Source organism: Polyergus mexicanus, unplaced genomic scaffold (assembly GCF_030449975.1).
Source record: "Polyergus mexicanus isolate NDT 795.1 unplaced genomic scaffold, iyPolMexi1.0 SCAF_1, whole genome shotgun sequence".
NCBI lineage: Eukaryota > Metazoa > Arthropoda > Insecta > Hymenoptera > Formicidae > Polyergus > Polyergus mexicanus.
This window is the reverse complement of record NW_027223321.1, coordinates 264,938-285,530: the sequence shown is the minus strand read 5'-3', so window position 1 is coordinate 285,530 and position 20,593 is coordinate 264,938. Positions and strand designations below refer to the sequence as shown.

Below are 20,593 nucleotides of genomic sequence, written 5' to 3'. Positions count from 1 at the left end.
CATCTAGCGTTGCTTCAACTTTTATAGCAGCCGCGCAACGTTGTTTGTTCCTGTAGTTCGTTACCGCACCCATGACTGTCATCTCCATAATATAATTACCGTCGCGATATCGTTCCCGGGAGCGTCAACGCGAAGCCGCACCATCACGGTCGAGCTACATTCATATTTACGCGTTATATTATTCATCATAGTCATGGCGATATATACTGTAATAACATATTCCGCGCGTTGGAACAAAACGCGCGCGGCTTCCCACACGAGTGTTACGTAACGCGCGAGAACGAGGGGGTGGGGTGGGGTGGGGGGGTATTGCGCGTGCCCCTTTTCTCAAGAGCACGCACTCTTCGCACGAGGCGGGGGAGGGAAAATGCGCGACAGAAGCGTGAGAAAAGCGCGTCGAGTGTGACTGACTTTAAGTTTTTTTTTTTTGTTTTGTTTTTTTGTCTTTCGTCTGTTGTTTCCTCTTTATGCTCGCACGCACTGACGTACGCAGATTGCGTTACGAAACGATTTATTATCGCCGTGTCCTCGTCAAGGTCGACAACAATGACGATGAGTACATCTCTTCCGCGCGCGCGAAACACTGACAGGTGAGATCGCGATGGCAGCGGCTTCTCCCCCCCCCCCTTCGCCCAGCTGTTCGCGAGAGATGCTGGAGGGATCGCGTCCGGATGGGGTCTCAGCGAAATCAAAGTTTGATTCTAGTAGTCGATACAGTATAAAAAAAAGCTTTGGGTAAAGTGTCTGTAGGTGGTTTTTTTTTTCCCAGACATTGCCTGAATTTTCAAACAGAATACTGTTACTTTTTAGACACATTTCAATTTTCAGATACGCTCTTCTGAACTTTTTGAAAAACGACTGATGATTAATTGTAAGACAGATTGTCTTGAAATTTCTTTCAGTCACCCAGATCTGAAAATTCAAATAAAAATGTGTATCTGAATCTTTAGGCAATTTTTTGGTATATCCAAAGTCAATCTACTGTAAATACGAGTTCGTATTAAAATTTGATTTCGCCAATTATGGATAGAGCTATCGCTCCTCTTTCTTTCATATTCCAAGCTGCTTCTGAAGATCTGAAGATATCGATTCTGACAAGAGATAAAAAAAAAACAGCTAATTCTCTTTAATTTTATTTCATGAATTTTTTCGATAAGAATTCGATTCTGATAAATATTTATCTTTTAAAGATAAAGAACGTTGACTATTTTTTTTTTTATATATAATTGCAAACTTTACTTTAATGGAGACCGACTTTCAATTATTATAAGAGATTGATTTTCTCGAATAACGATAACGAAAACAAATTTCCATAATTTTTCTTTTACATTACGAGCGGTAATATAGATATTGCGTTGATCGCGTTTACGAAAAGTCGGTCGCTACGCACGCACGATAAAAGAAAGAAAGAGAGAGAGAGAGAGAGAGAGAGAGAGAGCCTACGATACGTATGAGGATGTTAAGAAGTTTGGGAGTTCACTTTAGAGCCTTGGCTCGAGTTTCGTCACCTGGTGCAGGGCATCGATCGCGCCATCGTCCCCTGGTTCGGTAGGGGGGTGAGCGGAAGGGGGGAAAGGACGGCGGGGGCGACGGCGGTTCGGCGCCAGGGTGTCGGCGGATAGAGTGGGGCAGCAAGTGCACACTGCAAGCGGACTCTATATGCAATTGGTTGGAAAGTGCATCGCTGGAGGGGATGCTGGAAGAGAGCAGCGAGAGAAAGAGAGAGTGACAGAGAGAAAGAGAAAAGGGGGTGGGGTGGGGAGGAAGGGTCACGGGAGGGAAGGGCGAGTGCACGGCACAAAGTAGACATATAGGTCAATGTCGGGACACTCCTGTGCACTGTTTAGCACGAGTCACCTACTGACCCACTTGCCTCCTCTTTTTGCGGGTACCCTGACCAACGTACTTTACGTGTCCTCCCCTGACTATCCGGTCGCGCCCCATCGGCATCTCGCGTTGCATTCCCCGATATCAGTTGGGGACGTTGAGGAGAATCCGCACACGCGGAATTGTAGCGTAAACCCGTCTTCGAAATAGAAAATTTTGTTTGCGCAGAGCTCCGCGATGATATGTATATGGCACACGCGCCAAAAACGATGACTCGCATTAATAACGCGCTCGTGATAACGCATGATTTCGTCGCTCGCGTTACGATGTCGTTATAAGAACCATGGTTGTCGGTGACAATCATTGTGGTCATTGTACTAATTTTGTTTTCTGATATATTATAATGAATGATATATATATGATTGTTAATGATTTATCAAAATTTACATATCTGTTGCGTGTGATATAATAAATTTTCGCGCGATAAATTTTCTTCTCAGCCGATTAGATAAATTTGAAATGTTTCTCTCTCTCTCTCTCTCTCTCTGCTTTATCATTTTATTAAAATTACATACATCTTTTATTATTATTATTGTTTATTATTATTAGAATACATCGCTTTGCGAAATATTATTTTTACGTCAAAATTACTTCGACCGGCAAATATATTGTGTAAGCCTTATCTTTATATACATATATATATATTTAAAAAAAAAAAGAAAAAAAAGCTTTGAGCTTTACGAAGCGCGGTACCGCTTTCTCTTCATAAATCCGTTGGTAGAACCTCCGCGTTCTATTTATGGTTCACTATTTGTCTTCCGCGTGACGAGATGCAACGCGGACTGCATTGCCTCACCGGGTGCACGCAGGTGCATCTCGTCATCCGGGCATTTCCGGAGCGGAAAAATTTCAGCGACGTGAAACGCATAATGAAAAGGGAGCGCGTCGCCCTCTCCCCGGAGGAGGGAGGGTGGGTAATCCCGGTCGGCTGCGCGACCTATATTTCCTCGCGTTTCCGTCCAACAGGTCCCCTTAACTGCGGCAATACTGGCCTGGTTCATCTCAGCCTCTCTCTTTTCTCTCTCTTTCTTTCTATCTCTATCCTACCGTAATTTAAATACATCTCATTCCTACTCGCAAAATCTTCCGCGGCGAAATATATTAGCGCGTTTTTATTGCAATGGAGCGGATGATATAGTAGCAGTCGATAATAATAGCAGAAGAGAGGAGACATTTATTGTCCTGTTTTACAAGGAAAATGTAAGAACTGTAGAAAAAGATATACAATATAAATCAAGGTGTGTATACTCTGCGGAAGAACATGGAAAACCTGAAATTTTTAGGAATTATTTTTATACCCGGAATAAAATCAAGAGATTCTTATAAGATTTTATTTTAGGGTTTAGGAAATTTAAAAAAAAAATATATTTTTGATAATTTTGCTCTTATACTTTAAGCTTTAAGCTTGACTTTAATCGAATTATGTGTTTATAAAATACATTATAAATATAATATACGATATAATATATTATATAATAATTTATAATTTAACAATTTATTATTATTTTTAATAAATATTTATGTTACAAAAGCTATTCAGATTTTTTTCAGTAAATTTGTAAATCTAGTACTTGAAACTTAAATGGCACTGTATTTTTCCTTTGTACAGGTGAAATGCATCAGAAAATGCATATAATAAAAAAAAACTTTTTCATAAAGTCGCACTAAAAAATCTTTAAAAATAACCACAATCTTTAAAATATATATGTATTTTTTTTTTTTACTTGGAATTTTTGACAAAAATATCATGGAGTATTTTGACCGATGTGGAAAAAAATCGAGAACAGAAGAACATCGAAATTGTATTTAATGCTGTAACTCATTCATTTGTAGACAGATCGTTCCGCGAGCGATGATCGAACAGCAGTCTACTTTTGAAGACTGAGAATCGATAGAGAGAAAGAGAGAGAGAGAGAGAGAGAGAGAGAGAGAGAGAGAAAGAGAGAAAGAGAGATGTCGAATTCCAAGACGTTGCTGCCCTGTAACGAAAATAGAGCGGAAACGAAAGATCAATATATACAGACTATTCCAGAATCATTGCATATCCTTCATTCAATTTGAAATAACATTCGATCGTTTATCGGGATGCTCGACAAGAGCACCTCTTGTCTTGATATAAAACTCGATTTTATACCGCACTAGTAGTCTCACAACAAAGCATAATAATAGGCGAGTTCATAAGCGAGTTCGATGCGCAATACTCGATCTCAAGTGCGGCGATTTAATTCGGACACGTCAATCGTCAATTTGATCGAATCTAATCGAACGTATCCGCTTTATCTATCACCTCGAGAATGTCTCGCGCGTTTTACATCTGTCCGTTAATTGGGGGGGAGGGGGGGAGTGTCTGGGACGAATCAAAAGGTAAAATCGATGGTTCCACGTGACAATGACGCGGTCACGCGTTATTTACAATCAGTAGTTGAAAAACATTGCGTAGGTTTAGAGTTTAGACAAACTTTACGTGATGCCATCGTCGAAGAGTGATCAAGTCATTACTCATGTTCGCGCCAGTAGTTTTTTTTTTTTTTTTTTTTTGCGTGACGAGTTTTCATTTGCCGATCATGCGGCGCGAGAATGTCAAGGTCGACCGCGCGATGCAATTTCCACAACTGAAATGCATCTCGCGTCTGAGGGGAAACGGCGGGTGAAACGGAGGAGAGGGAGCGAGCTTTTCCGCCCGGGAGCGGTGACGGCAGAAAGGGAATCGCGCGCGTGCCCGAAATCGGGTCAAGCGCGGAGTTCCTCGGTAAGCGTGACGCAATACAAGGTGCGGTGCAAGGACTGCCCCTTGGATTCTCCGGGATCGGAGTCACGCCATCCCCGGACAATAATCCGTTTTCGAATAAATTCTAAATAAAATGGATTGTGTCATTTTTGTCACGTAAAATTGAAAATAAAAAGAAGGATTATATGAAAATTAATAAATCGCAATATATATTGTTCTTTTAAAAAAGATACATTTGCTTTCCTATTTTTATATACTTTTATAAAATTATACATATTAAAATTTTCAATACGATAGTTATATGTGTAATAGGGATATGAGTATCTTGAATTATAACGTACGACTGTATATTGTAACACGCTTTTACTTATCGCAAAGTTGAATATTAAGATTTGTTTTCTCCCGCTTTTATTGCAGGTGAGTAGAACGATATCTGTATTGGTTATCATGCATCAGTCTTGCCTGGTTCCTTGGCGTTATACTCCTTCGTCACGTAAGTAGCTTTTAAAGTGATTTACATGCTTTCGTGATGTCTAAGACTTTATAATCGTACCATCTCCCCCAGCTATATGTGCAACGATTAACTCGCGGGCTTGATAAAAATTTACTATTAAATACAAAAAAACTTTTTCCTCTGTGTGTGCACAGAGGCATCTATATACGCGAAAAAGTGTGCCTAATTCGCTTCTTTATTAGACTTGTCTAAAGTACATTGTCGCGCCAATTCTTTTGCTAGATATAATTCACATTTTCGTTTAAATTCTCAAATGATGAAAGAGAGAGAGAGAGAGAGAGAGAGAGAGAGAGAATTTTATGTTGAGATTTATTTTTAAATTTAGATCGCGTTTGAAGATCTTTCTTATGTCATATAATTACACTACGTAACTTTGGAATAATACATTACTTCCGTTGTGAGAAACGGGGACAGGGAATGGTATAAATTTTTTTCTCGTATACTGACAATCCCGCGACCAGGAACGGCCGCCCACTATCCTCCAGGAACTCGGTCAAGGTTCGCCTCATGGTCGGGAAATATACCAGGAGAATATGAGAATGAGAAAGAAGGCGCGTATTATCTTTTTCTCGCCCTCGATTGGAAAACTCGCGCGAGAGATGGATTATCGAGCGGCGGTTAAGAAATTGGCGTCCTGGGAGTTCGTGAAGTATCTTTGGCGTAGAAAAATTCCGGTGGGTGCTATCGGAGCTTATCATCGTCATTGCTGTCCGTAGAGTTTTCCCAGGATAAATTGATTCTGCCCGCGAGCGATACATTATCGATATAAAAATATCGTTCCCTTTATAGACGATAACTTTAGGCTATAGCTCATAAAAGGAAACATTTACTTGATCTTAGTAAATGCACTCTGTTGAACTATCTCGTATCAGGAAAAGAAGGATTATAAAGAAATGACTCTTTATTTCCTTTGCATTTCGATTATTATAATATAGTAACACAACAAATACACATACAGCCTTGTATTTTCGTAATCAGATGAGATTAATTTTTCATATTATTTTGATAACGCGTTACCTCCAAACTTATGCTGAAAATTATATATGTAAATTCTCCTTTTCTTTATTTTTCAATGTTTAATATCATAAAAAAATATATAATATCGCATTGTTTAAAATTATAAAAGATATATCACACAAATACAATATATAAAGATATTAATAAAAATGCGTCAAAAGCATAATTTAATAATGGTAATTTTGAATAATTTTGTAAAAGTTTATATGTATGTTATTCGAATGTTTAAATAAGACGCTTCCCAAGAGAGAGAGAGAGAGAGAGAGAGAGAGAGAGAGAGAGAGAGAGTGGTGGTCCACGCGATATTCGTCGCATCACACAAAGTCGCGAGAAAGCCATCTCTCTCGGCGAAATAAACGCGTTCCGGTCGCGAGGGGAGCAGCCGATTCGGGTGAACGTACTATTTATATATCGCCTATAAACACGACACCGCGCGTTTCTCGGCCGAGGAATTTCAGGATCCTCAACAGAATCCGTCGTCGCAATGCAGTGGTCACGTACGTCGTCCTTGACTGTTCTCTCTCTCTCTCTCTCTCTCTCTCTCTCTCTCTCTCTCTCTCTCTCTCGTTGCCGCTGTTTCTCTCCACACCTACACCCGATTGATCAGCCGTCCTGACGCTTCTCGTATTCTCGTGGACGAGTATTATTTATAGCGTGCCAGCTACATACACGCGTGATCGCGTTAACACGATTGGCGTATGTATATGTATAAGTGTACGTAGATTCTCGAGGCCGGTTGGTACACGAGACGACTGTTTCTGACAATCATCGTGCAACTGACAAACGCGCGCGCACGTATCGTACGCATCTTCCTGAGAGATTAATCGTACCGATCCCCCTTCCTCCTCTTCCTCTTGATCCCGAACTAACTCGTTCAGAGAACGCGCGCCAATTTTGCCTCCTTTATCCTTCCCCTCGCTTTAATTATAATTCACGATTCGCGATAATATAACAAAATCATACATTACTCATTTTTATAATTACAAACGCTTGTTCATCTTTTCTCTCTCTCTCTCTCTCTCTCTCTCTCTCTCTCTCTTTCTCTCAGGGCTCTCTACTTTCGGCATTAAAGACTCCGCTCTGCTTCTCGAACTCGGTTGAATATCCCTTTCGGTGCTGTTCCCTCCCTTCGTCGAATTCTTTTCTTGTTTTCTCTCTTTTTCTTACCCGAAGTCGCTCATTAGGATTCAGAAAACGATTAGCTCTTCCCCCGTCCCTGCCTCCCCCTAAAAAATCGCGAGCTTTCACGAGCGAACAATGACGCGGCTGATTGGCGAACCGCTTTAGAATTAGAGGCTGAATTTTGCATTGTACCAGGGCGAGACCAGACGAAACAGCTGCTTCGTCCGTGGCTCTCTTCTTCGTCTTCTTCGCTCCAGACTCAGTTCTCTCTCTCCCTCTCTCTTTCTCTCTTTCGAAGGCCTTCGTCGTCGCCATCGTCGTCTTCGTCGCCTCGAGTAACGTTTCGGTAGTTTCGCGATTTAGGCTGCTTTTGTGTATCGGACCTAGCGTGTCTCTCGACGATCGTCGAACGAGACACGATACACATAAATGCAAGAGGTTTAAATCCGCGGAATAAACAAGCGGAACGATTCGACGACCCCGAAGAGACAGCCGGCCGATCCTCCTCTCGCGATGCGCGCTAATATCTGTCGCGGTTCATCATCGCGATATTGCGGGATATCCGCCGATGACCTTCGCTGAAAATTATACATCGCACTTTTCGCTTAATTATCTAGTACCTTTCTTCGATCTGTCTTTCGCCTGAAAATTTAATTTAGCGATCGCTTGCTTGAAATTTAAAAATGCAAGAGAGAAAAGGAAAAATTGCCGCGCGACGACATCAGTGTCATCCTTGACGGTGCGCGATCTTTTTTACAGCAAACTTCCAGAAACGCATCGGAGCGTGAAAACTCGTTTATGCATCTCGTAGCGAGATACTTAATACGTATCATAATACACTAGAGCTATCTTGTGACGCCGGAAGAAACGTTCTCGCATGGGAACGAGATTCACAAACTCCGTCGATGATCCAGCGGAACGGATCTGACATTCAATACCTGCGTGATTCATTGTTCGGTGGACGCTCGCGCGCGCACGCGCATCTCTTTTGAATTTTCGGAGATTCCCGAAGGAGAATCGCATACCGGATGCATCCAGTGATTGTCGCAATTCCCGGATTTCGCTTTTGTTGACGCGCGCGCACACGCTCCCGAATAGGCCGTTCTCCTCGCTCTTCTAGGGGCCGCATAGAATCCGACGACTGGCGAAAACCAGTTCCGGCGAAGAATGTAAACGGAATATCGGCGAGTCCAGTTAACCTTTTCTCGTCCTACTACTGCGCTTACAAAAAAAAAAAAAAAAAAAAAAAAACATGCGTTTCGCGTGCGTGCAGTCCGCGACATCCACGCGTCAATCTCGGCACGCGCGATGCTCCCGAAAATTAGCGCCGAATCCAAATAATATATTGTATATAAATTGCAGATAATTGAGAATTGTAATATATATCATCTACTCTTAGGAGTCAGATAAATTTTCTCTACTTCGTTTCATTCGAAATTATCACAGAATGTCTGCTTTTTGTGACAAACATGAAAAATTTAGTATTCTCAGGAATTTCTTTCGTATCTAGAAAAATCAGAAAATTTTCGAATTTTATCGGGGCTCGAGGAAATTTTTTTAAAAATTCACCACTTTAATTTTGCTTTTATACTGTAAACAGTCGACAAGCCCCAAGTGCATCGTGTGTTTAAAATATATTATAAATGTATATCTATATATGTGTCTCTGTTTATATATTCTTTAAAAAGATCAAAAATTATTTCCTATAATTTTTAGTGATAAAAAAAATCTTTAAAATATTCTGTTTACCTGAAATTTTGAACAAAAATATCTGAAAGATTAGGAAATTTTCGGGGAATTTTTTTTACATGATTTGAATAGAAAGACATTCTACATCTTAATTGTAATCGGCAGAAAATCGAAAAATTCCTCGAAAAATTCGATTGTTAAACTAGCAAACTAGTCAATCTTTAAGCAAAAAAAAAAAAAAAAAAAAAATGGCGATGATAAATCAAAGATCAGTTTGACCTTCGCTACTTGAGCGTTAACATTTCTCCTCGCGATAACGAGCATGCGTAACGCGCAGATAAGGTCCTCTTCCCTTGCAGGGAAAGGGGTGGGGAGGGGGAGGGGGAGGGGGCAATTCTCCGAGCGGCCTCGGCGCCAAGACGGCGACCCAGAATTTCGTAAAAACAAGGTCGATGCACGCGGAACAACAACTGTGTGTATGCCTTGCTATATGTATACACGCGTTAAATATAATTCTCGCACGCACGTGAATACTTGTATACGACATGTATAAAGCGCGCCTTTATAAAGTCATATACGTCGTCGACATCGAAGCGTTTCCGAGCAGGCCTTCGATGTTCCTCGCGAACACGTAATAATGTTTAAAGCTGGAAAGACGGGGCTCTCTCTCTCTCTCTCTCTCTCTCTCTCTCTCTCTCTCTCTCTCTCTCTCTCGCGCGCGCGCGCGCGCGCGCGCGCAACATGCACCGGAGAGTGCAGAGAGGCTCACGGCGGCGGCGAGTAGGTGGCTAACCTTGACAAAACCCTCGCAAAGAGCGAGTCGTATATGCACGCGCGTGCACGAACCGTGATGCGATGGTGGTGATGGTGGTGATGGTGGTAGTGGTGGTGGTGGTGGTGGTGGCGATGGTAGTAGCGGTTGATGGCGGCGGCGGCGGAATGCCGGGGTGTGCGTTTCCTCGCGTGATGGCCATCGTGTATAGTAGATGTGTCGTGATGTGGTTGGTTGGTTCGCCGGCATATGGGCCAAAGGCACACTGGCCTGCCATCGTCGATGCAAAAACCGACGGAACTTCCTCAACCCTCCACCACGGTGTCCTAACGTGCCTTCAAAGTATCATAAAACACACACACGCACACACACTTATTCTTTGTACATTCTAAGAGTGTATCTCAGAAAACCTGTGCGTGACGAATATTATTACTTGATTATTAAAAAGTTACTTACTTTGGGAAAGTTAGTATCTCTCGATGATAAATCGACTTTTGCAAATATATTGATATATAATATTAATAATTAATAATAAATATCTTTTATAATCGGATATTATTTCAAATGCTTATTTAGATAATTTAGCGTAGAAATTTAATAATTTTAAGAATTTTTAATTAATGAACTCTTCCCACACTTGAACTCTTCATTTTTAATTAATGCACTCTTTTCCCTTTTGATTTTTCTTCCTTTCGAGCATCTTACAGTTTAACTATCGTATTATCTCGATTTTCCTCGTGATCATTTATTCGTTCAACTATTTTTTATGTAAATACGTATATAACTCGTCGGCCGACGTGCGAATACAGGTTTCTGTCGGGCACATTGCAGCGGCTTCGACGAAGCTTTCTTAAAATGTATCCCGCGAGAACGGAAGGAGAGGCGCGTCTAGGATGTTGCCATGGCGAATCTATCGATGGTATCGAAACAGGTGCGACGCAGGTTGCTCGCCATCGGGATACGGGATCCATGATCCATCTGCGACGCAACTCTTTTCTTCCTCTTTTTTTCTCGCAAAACATTTTGCTCGCATGCAAGTGCCAAACGGAAATAACGCGAGCGAGTTCCTTATCAATGTTTATTCGGGCTCTCGTACACATCGGAATTGTAAAGGAAACGGCTGATATAAACACGGTTAAAGAGCGCGAATCATTGTTGGAAAAATCATTCGCTTTGTACGAAAAAAAAAATGTTAAATTATTAAAAATTTAAAGATAATTTTCAAGAAGCACGAGCTAGCAAAAACAGAGGAATTTACACGTTAAAGGATTAATTTCGCTTGTTATCATTTTTTCCGAAAACAACTGCACGTCCCCCCCCCTTTTTTTTTTTTTTTTGGAAGTATTATTTATGCTCGATCTGGCTATTATGAATAGCCGTATTTCTGGAATAATGTGTGCGCGCGCGTGCGTTATATTTAAAAAAGAAATTATTGATTATTTTTATAAATTTCTCCTTTATAATACGAGTGGAAGTATCTAAAGAAGAAAATATATACGTACGCCAGGAGGGCTTATTACGTATCACGGCTCGATATAGATTTATTTCCACGGCAAGATTTAGCAAAAAATCCCATTACACGAAATGGCACAATTATTCCAAGTCATTCCGAGTCAGTACACATAAAATACCCAGGACCGACGTCTCGTTCGAACCGAGCGAACCCGCATCCTACGTCAGAATATAATCTACTAATGGAATAGCATTTCGCAACTGGCCGACGCGCAATGATCTTGAAACTTTTTTTTGTCCCCTCAACCGTAATTTTCGCATCACGTCCGCCGTACGAATGGTACCCGTATACATTTATCGTCTATAAGTTATACGTTGACATATCTAAATACCGCGCACGAGCGGCGAACAGGATTCGAGCAAGTTTATGATTAGAGTTACGACTTGGATTACAAATATATTAGTATAGATGGAATACTAATTAGTTTAAGATTTAGTTTACAATATATAATAATTAGTTCAAGAATTAAGATTCGCAGAGAGGTCCAACTTAAGTCAAACTTAAGGATCTATTCTAGCAGTATAAGAAATTGATGATTTTTACTTTTTTTTTTTTTTTTTAAGGAATATTATAAATTAATCTTTCTGCTGTTTTACATATGTTTTTTTTTATGTTTAAATCTTGAATATTTAGCTTTTTTTTTTTTGTAAATACGAGTCTGTAAGTTCAAAATATTCAAGATTTAAAAATACTGACGCGTTGTTTAACACGAATAAAAATAAATATAAAACGTCAGAAAACTTAATTTCTAATATTCTTCAAAAATAATTTCTAAAAATCATCAATTTCTTATACTGCTAGAATAGATTGGATCCTTAATAGAATCGTGAGATTCGTCGATCAAAACGTACGAGGATTCATCGTATCCGCGATGTTTACCCGATATCGACCGATTTTCTCATACGCAAATCACCTCGGCTATTTACATCAATAATCCAGCTATTCGCAATCGTATCTAAAGTTATCCGTAAACGTTTTATCGCATTCGTTTTTCCGACGCGACTTGATAGATCTCAATCGGGACGATAATACATTGGTTTGTGAGACCGATCGCCAAACTTATAATTCGCGATGTCTAATCGCGCTTTCGCGGGGCTATTATTTACGTCGTATTGTCGAACAAGAGAGAAAAACAGTCTTTCCCCCTCCTTTTCCCTCCGATGGAATCGAACATTCTTCCATATAAGCATACACATATCGTACACGCGTGCCCGTACACGTGACGCGTACATTCTCTCTTCTCCATTCGTACGTTCCTTCAGGATTCCCTGTTACCCGCACGTTCTCACTCTGCGGCAGCACAAATTTCGGTCACACCTGGTAGAATCCCCATGCGAGAGAAAGAGAGTAAGAGAGAGAGAGAGAGAGAGAGAGAGAATTAGAGTGAGAGGAGACGTTCTCGGAGCGCACGCTCGACATTGCACGGCGCACCGTGCGAGTCTCCCGCGCCCGTCTGTCCCTTCCATCCCGCCGCCTGTCATTTTCCCCCACCATATCAAAACGCTTCCACCACTCCGGACCCACGACGTGGCGGCTCCGAGACGTTGGGTGGTGGGGGGAGGAGGGTTATGATGGGAGAAGGAGGTATGTTCGAAGGAGGGGAGGAAGCGGTCGACTCTCCCGTTTCGGCCGTGCACTAGAACTTGACTCCTAAGCTCTCGACAGTGGCGGCGCAAGCTCTATCGGCGGCTTCTTTCCGCTCGCTGCTTCGTCCATCCCTCTCTCTTCCTCGCACACATAATCTTTCTCTTTTTATTTCGTTCTGCCTTTCGTCCTTTTCCATCCATCGGCGTGGCACGAGATTCGCTCGGCGAAACCTCGAACAGTTGGATTGTGTTTTCATCATCATCATCATCGTCGTCGTCGTCGTCGTCGTCGTCGTCGTCGTCGTCGTCGTCGTCGTTGTCGCGGTGAACGTTTTCATCCATCGATTCGCGACAACTGGCGAACGAATAATTTCGTTGAATTTTGTCGCGGCGGCTGTGACTTTTTTGTTTTTGCTTTTTTTTTTTTTGTCAGCTGAAATCTTTACGCAGAATCGTGTGACCAATAAGTCATCAAAATCTTATGTCGCTCGGGATAAAAATCGCTGTGGTCTCGTATCCAATAAGTTGTACGCATATACGCGGCAGTAAAAGAAACTCGAAGTAAGTTTCGCCTCTGCTGTCGATGCTTTCAACTGAAAATTGTTTTGAAGAGAATTAGCAGAAAGAAAGAGAGATAGATAACCGTTTTACATAATAGAAATTATTCTTTGCACATATGTGGATTCTGCGACATTCTCGCATACATCTTCGTCTTAAATTGGATTCCATGCGTTTCGTCATTAAGATTTTCCATTAAATCGCTCGTAAAAAAAAGTTAAGACTTCCCTCTCTCCTCTCTGTATTCTCTCTAACCAGAATTTTTCGTTTAATCGCGTCTCGCGCCGCTCGAAATCAGCTTCCGCGATAATCGAGCCGCGATGTTCTCTCGACATTATAATTATCGATAAAAATCCCGCAGCTGCCGAGGCCTGTCCGAGAGATGACCGACCGTTCTCTCTTTCTCTCTCTCTCTCTCTCTCTCTCTCTCTCTCTCTCTCTCTCTCTCTCTCTCTCTCTCTTTCTCGTCTTCTCATGAAACGCAACAAAAGTGCAAGTGGAAGCGGAGCGTTAGCCGCCGGGCGGGACTTTGTTGCACTCCTTCCCCCCTTTTCGCTCTCCCCTCCTCGTCTGTTCTCTGGCTCGCCGACTCCTCCTCACCATCCCCCCCGTCGTCATCGTCGTCGTCGCCGTCCTCGTCGTCGTCGTCGTCTCTCTCCTCTCGCGCGTCCCCTCTATTCCCCTGGCCATCCACCGCCCCGGCCGCCCCCTCCCCCCTCCTCGCCCCTCTTCTCGTTCCGAGACTGCACGCTCACATGCAACGAGAGCCAGACCGGCCGGCTGGCACTCAGTCGCCTTTAGCGCCGTGCATCTCCGAGTCAGTCAGTCAGTCAGTCAGTCATTGAGTCAGTCAGTCGGTGAATCGGGTCGCTCGGGTACGCGCGAGAGATATCGCTGCTCGCTCTCTCCGTATACCGTGTGTAACTACGCTTTACTCTCGGCCTCTCTCTCTCTCTCTCTCTCTCTCTCTCTCTCTCTCTCTCTCTCTCCCTCTCCCTCCCTCCCTCTTTCTATCTCTGCCTCCCGTTTACCCGCGTTCCTACATTATTTCGCGTCTCTTTCTCTCTCTCTTCCTTCCATTTTTTTCGCTCGCAAGACTTTGCTCGCGCTCTGGTGGTGACCGGGTCGCGCGTCACGGATTCTCCGCTTCTTTCTCTCCCCCTTTCTCTCCACGAGAAAGTGCATCGTCCAAGTATCTCGCGACGCTTCACTTTCCACGTTCTGCGCGTTCGCGGATTGCGATTGTCAGCGAGACGGGATTCGTCAGGGCTTCAGGTGTTGTTGGCACGACATTATAGAAAGGAGGGAGATAAAGAGACAAAAGTTTACGTATGTTTGATGTGTGTATAAAAACATGGAAGAAGCAGAAAGGATGTGGAAGGCCGAGGGGATTCGCACGGGGGGGATTAACACCTTCAGCGTAGGGAGAGAGGGGACACGTTCGCTCTCGAAATTCGAGAATGTCTCTCGGTGCAGTGAACGTGGATTTGTTGTTGCCTGCGTGCCACGAGCTGGTGGACTCCATGCTGGCTCCTCTCGCGCTGCCAAATCTTTCTCTGGCTGCTGGCCGCAAGCGAGCGGGCTCTCGGACGTTGCACGTTTCGTGTTGCTTATTTTCGTCGCTGACGACGCAACGTGTATGCAAGGCGAAGGCTTCGTCAAGTTGGTTAACCCTTTTGCTGTCGCGCGCGCGAAAAAACTTGGCGGCACAAGTGAATCTCGAATTTTACACTTGGCAGTTCATATTTTTTAGAATACGCGCGCGCGTTCCTTTTTTCTCTTGTAATCTTTTCAATTAAATTTACCATGTTAAATCTTTATTAATTTTTGCATATTATTCTTATTATTGATTCGTTATTATATATTTTTTATCAATTTCCTATATATATCTCAAAATTGCATTTAAAAAATTTGAATTTTTTTTGTCTTGCTTGCAAAATTTCACACTTTATATCGGAATTTTCTCAAAAAAATTCCTGAAACTGTCCAAGGTTACATGTGGTAAAAACATAAATTGGCCAGAGCAAAATACATATCGTCGATCTTAGTACATTTTCATCAACCGAATTTATTCGAGAGAGAACCGCGGCCATTACTTTTCATTCCGTCCTTTTTAAATCAGGCTCGCCGTTCATTCTTCTAAATCCATGATGGAGCTCGAAAATCGTATAGATTCGCGTTTAAAGGATTATTCGGAGTCCGTACGATTATCAAGGCACGAGGCGGTGTCTCGTCGACGATCGATAACGCGAACGCCAAGTGGCCACAGTGTGCCAATGGGTTTCCCTGGCCGCCTAGCTCTCGTGTGTGTGTTTACACATCAGCGCGAGATCCACCGGTAACCCGAGAGTGCATCCCGGTCGGGGCCGCATCGTCGTCCTTCGGGAGCATTTTCGCGACCTTCGCGCGAAGGCTGGCATTCCAGGCCGGCGGTGGTGGTGGCGGCGGCGGCGGTGGCGGCGGTGGTGGTGGTGATGGTGGTGGTGGTGGTGGTGGTGGTGGTAGTGGCGGCGGCGACGGCGACGACCGCCCGATACCCCTCACGACGGCGTCGCGAGAGAGATCGATAAATGGCGGCCTTGCCTGGGTTGACTAGGTTGTGCGAGTCGCCGCGATTTTCAACCGAGAGACAGCGAACTTTCGAACCGAGCGATTTCGCGGGTCGCATGTCGGGCACGCGGAAGTGATCTCTCTCTCCCTCTCTCTCTCTCTCTCTCTCTCTCTCTCTCTCTCTCTCTCTCGAAATAATCCCGCGACTAAATTTAACGGACGCGAAAATAGAACGACGACCCGGGAAACACAAGCTTCAGGGGGGAGGGAGGGCACGAGTAGAGGCAACTCGCAGGGATGAGAGAATGGCGGCATATGTGCGTTTCTCGCGATTGTTCGTTTTTCTCTAAAAAAGGGAGAGGATCTTTGGATAAACGGATACTATCGTTGGCCGTGAACGGCACCAGAAATGCGAATCCGTCACGAGCGCGCCTCGATGATCTTGGCGGGTGTCGTCACGTGCTATACTTGAACCCGTGCGAGCAACCCAAGTGATGTTTCTCGCCAGCCGCGTACATTGTGGCGTCTATCACCTATCACGCCCGATTGAACGCACACACGTGCTTAGCGAAATTTTATCCCGCCTTCCACGCACAAATGTTTTCGCGAGCGTGCTTTAACGTTGTTTCAATCTTCGACAATTTCCTCGCGTGCGAAATTAATTGAATTCCAATTGGACCAATTTAATCTCGCCATCCAACTCGCGTTATTAAATGACCTTTTAGCGAGATAAAATACTGTATCTTACACTGTTGGAAAATTTAACATATCGCTATTGTGTTAATTGAACTCAAATGTTAAATTATTAAAACAACTGAAAAAAAGTGTAAAAATAAACACAATGCGCATATTTTTTAATTTTACATAATAGATATGTTCCGTATATTATTAGTGACAGGATTTACATGTTAAAATTTGCAGACAAAATAGTTGATTTTATTCTACAACAGGAATGAGAGCGACTTACAGCCCGTTATTAACATTTTTCCAAATTAATTTTATCGTTAAAAATATGTTGAGATTTTACACAAAATTTATTTCAAATTGCTAGGAAGTTTGTATTCATTTTGTGTTGAAATATTAACATAGTACGATTCATATCACCATTTAATATATTCCTATTATGTTAAATTAATACACAAAAATTTGTGTGGACCATTTGACACATGCGACATATGTTAAATTTAAAACAAATTTTCCAACAGTGTACGAGTAACAAAGTTAATCTTTTGAAATAAATCTAATAGTGTTTACAAATAATTTTTTCAACCTTTTTCTTGTACGTATTCTCTAATTCTTAAAATAGAAAAGAAAAGGCTGTCAATTTGAATTCAGATCTCGATAGATAAGAAAGTCGCGTTGCCTAAGAGCAAATTAACAAATGCCGAGATAAAATCTCGGCATCGCTCCAAATTGATTAAAGTGTACGCGCGGTAGAGAGATACAATGCTATGCTTAGATACAACAATACCGTTTGTGCTTCTCGATTACGCAGCGGGTGTCGTCACAAGTATATGTGTGTGCGTGAGTACGTTTCTTGCGTTACACTTGAACCTGCATAACGACAGCCAGCCCCGACGACTTCTCGCCGCGCGCTGTCACCTGTCGCATGCGTCTTCTCCGAACGGCTATACATGTCGCAATTGTTGAAAATTCAATAAGCTGTCCCGCGCGCGAGCTCTCTTATTGTGGAAAATCAATGGCTCCGAGAGATGTGACATTTAGCGCGCGCGTTGCACACACAAAGCCGAGGACCGGCCGCACGAATCGTGCGCCTTCGCCTTCGCCTTCGCCTTCGCCCTCGCCGCTATCGCCGTCGTTTGTTAAGCTTCGTTTTCACATGACATCGGTGTGACCTCAAATGTCACGACATTTACGTTTATAGCGATATGTGACGCTGCATCGGTATCCGTAAGGGCTGCTCTAGAACTGCGTACATTTAAACGAGTTGGGGTGCAATCGTCCCACCGCGATAAAAAAAAAAAAAAATGATGGTTTCCATTTTCAGAGAACGAATCGTATTCTCTGATAATAATGGATTCTTTATCGTGTCACGGAAATCCAGGACGTCTAATTGATTACCGTTTGGTTTCTCGGAGAAAAAAATTTGTAGGTAATGTTCTTTTTACCCAGGAAAAATTGAACTCTTGCTGTAATTGATAATTACGTCATCGAGATCTATTTTCGAGAGAAAAAAAAGAAAAACTATCGTGACAAATATATCTCTGTTGCAAGTTAAATTAAATTTTAACGTAATCGAAAATTGCATTGTTCTGTTTTCGAAGAAAAAAAATTGCTACGAGATACTCTATTCCATCCGTTTTATGTCACGAAAATCAAATTCCGATCCCTGGACAATGAACATCGTTCTATCCGGCGGCAATATTATAACGTCGTAGTTGGTTTTCACGGCGATTTGTGCATTGACAGTCGTTCAACAACACATGCCAAGTGGAAATGAAGCATTATTCTCGCGCGGTTCGATTTCGCGAAGCTGCGCCAAAGCTGTGTGCGTGTTTGAAATCTGAATTGCTCCGATATAAATATAATTTTTTTTTTTTTTTCCCCAAACTAACTTGATGTTTGATACTGTAGAAGAGTAAATTTGTTTTATAAACGTTCAATCGTTCAAAATCTTTCAAAGAGGAGAGGTTAAATAAAATGTTTAATTTTGAATTTATATAGTTTTCAATATTTGGAAACGTTACAATATGAATTTAATTAATTGTAATATACAATAATTATTCGCATAATTACTTTTATTCGAATAAGAAACTTTCTCGCTATTCGTTGAAAGCGGCGATTTAATCGAGCTGTCAAAATCTGCATCCCATTGGCGGCGGCACATGAATAAAGAGATTGTGTGTCTGTCGCGCGTCATGTATAAAATATAGTCACCTCCTCTACAACGACGGTATATTTTTGTCGTTGACCCGTGCAGGATACCAGAATTAACGTACCAATCGATCGTTTCGCAGGACGATATTCCGTCCTTCGTTTTCTCGCTCTATAATAACGTTATCGATCATCCCCGCCTTTTAATTACGTCAGCCTATCGCCGGCTTCGAGGATATATCGCTTCTATTGATAACGCATATTATAATATACGTCACTCTTGGAATTATGACGCGAAAAGGCGTGTATCATTGACTATTTTTATTTTATTGCGTGTATCATTTGACGCTAGAGCGCGTGCAAGTGGTCTTCGAAATTCCAAGATGCTTTTCTTTCGTCCCTCCTTTTATTGTTAGGCTTTGCGACCGCTGTTATCTTTGACAATTGCATTCGAATGCTCTGCTGAAAATTGTATAAAAAATACGAGATGTATTTTAGGCGAGCTTGAATCTCGGGCATTAAATGTAAAATTTATCGTAATCATTATTCACGCACTTTGCATCATTTTGTGATCCGGCAAAGATTCATAACGAGAACATAATTCCAGATCTGCCCATTTACGTCAAATATGTCGGAATGTTCGATTCACGTCGTCCAATTCATGACACGCGATCGCAAACAAATTCACGGCCACGAATCCGTACATATCGATCTGTCTTTCCGCTATATGTAGAGTGTGGGCCAGACGCGGTCTTGGCGTTAACCTTGAACTTCAACCTCGACATTAGCGATTATTAATCGCGGGAGTAGCGTTCCTCGTTTCGCCATCCACCCACGATCGAATGATCGATTCACGATTGAAAACAATCAAGCGACTGAACGGTAGAACGCGCGAAACGAATTATGTTTGAAATATACTTTCGAGGTCCGGCTAAAGAATGGATTGGTTTAATTTGAAAAAAATTAATATATAAATGTCTCGGTCTAGTTGAGGAATTTCTCGTTGAATTTAATGCACGTTAAAATTAAAAAAAAAACTCGGATTTTTGGGTATATCGTAAAAAATTTTCTAAAAATTCAGACACATTTTTGTCTGAATTTTCACATCTGGGTGTCTGAAAAAATTTTCAGACAATCTGTCTCAATCATCAGAGTGGTTTCTTTTCAAAGTTCAGAAGAGTTTGAAAATTTAAACAGTGTGTCTGCAAAAAAGCTGCAGACACTTTGTCTAAAGTTTCAATCAATTTTTTTTTCAGTATGGTTGCGACGAAATTATCAGTTGAGTGATCAAGAATGTAAACTTAGCGAAAGCTATTTGGAAGGATAAATTATGGACTCGCTCCAATTTTGTTTCTCGATTGACTGTCTAGCTAGCTAACTAATGCCAGAGGTAGCCAATTGACATACACATACACACGTGACATGTGCATTTCGTATAATTGCTTGTGCATTACGTAAGTGATCGCACCTCCCTATCCTCCTCGAGAGAATGAATCGACGTCGATGGCGAGACAAGGCAATCGCATTTCCTGCGTGCATGTGGTCAAGGTCGCCGAGCGCATGCGTGCGAGAGATCGAGAGGAGAGCCCACCACCGCGGCTCCGTTATTTCGAGATCGCGACGCGGCGGGTACGCGCGAGAGGAAACTGCATAAAAGTCGGCGATAAATATTTTTAGAGCCTCTCGTTGAGAAGAAGTACGTTTATAGCTGTCTGGAGAGAACCAGATCACCGACGCCTTTTTATAATAATCTTGTAACGTGACCTCGGAGGAGTGCTAACGTTGCTCGATTACTTAACATCGAGTTCTCCGCATCTTGTAT

The 20,593-nt window shown here is 42.3% G+C and overlaps 1 protein-coding gene across 9 annotated transcripts in view; it reads left to right on the top strand.

The window, feature by feature from the left end:
- Window positions 1–20,593, top strand: part of Usp (retinoid X receptor ultraspiracle) — a 74,119-nt gene that overhangs the window by 8,190 nt on the left and 45,336 nt on the right. The window contains exon 1 of one of the 9 annotated variants that reach the window (XM_070296206.1): window positions 13,243–13,389. The exons of 2 other annotated variants lie outside the window; for them this stretch is intronic. The gene's annotated coding sequence lies outside the window, so the exon portion shown is untranslated. Of the gene's footprint in view, window positions 1–13,242; window positions 13,390–14,179; window positions 14,307–14,332; window positions 14,662–14,721; window positions 15,049–18,065; window positions 20,590–20,593 lie in introns of those variants that run through there. 6 more of the 9 variants (XM_070295835.1, XM_070295511.1, XM_070295676.1 and 3 more) reach the window with 6 other exon arrangements.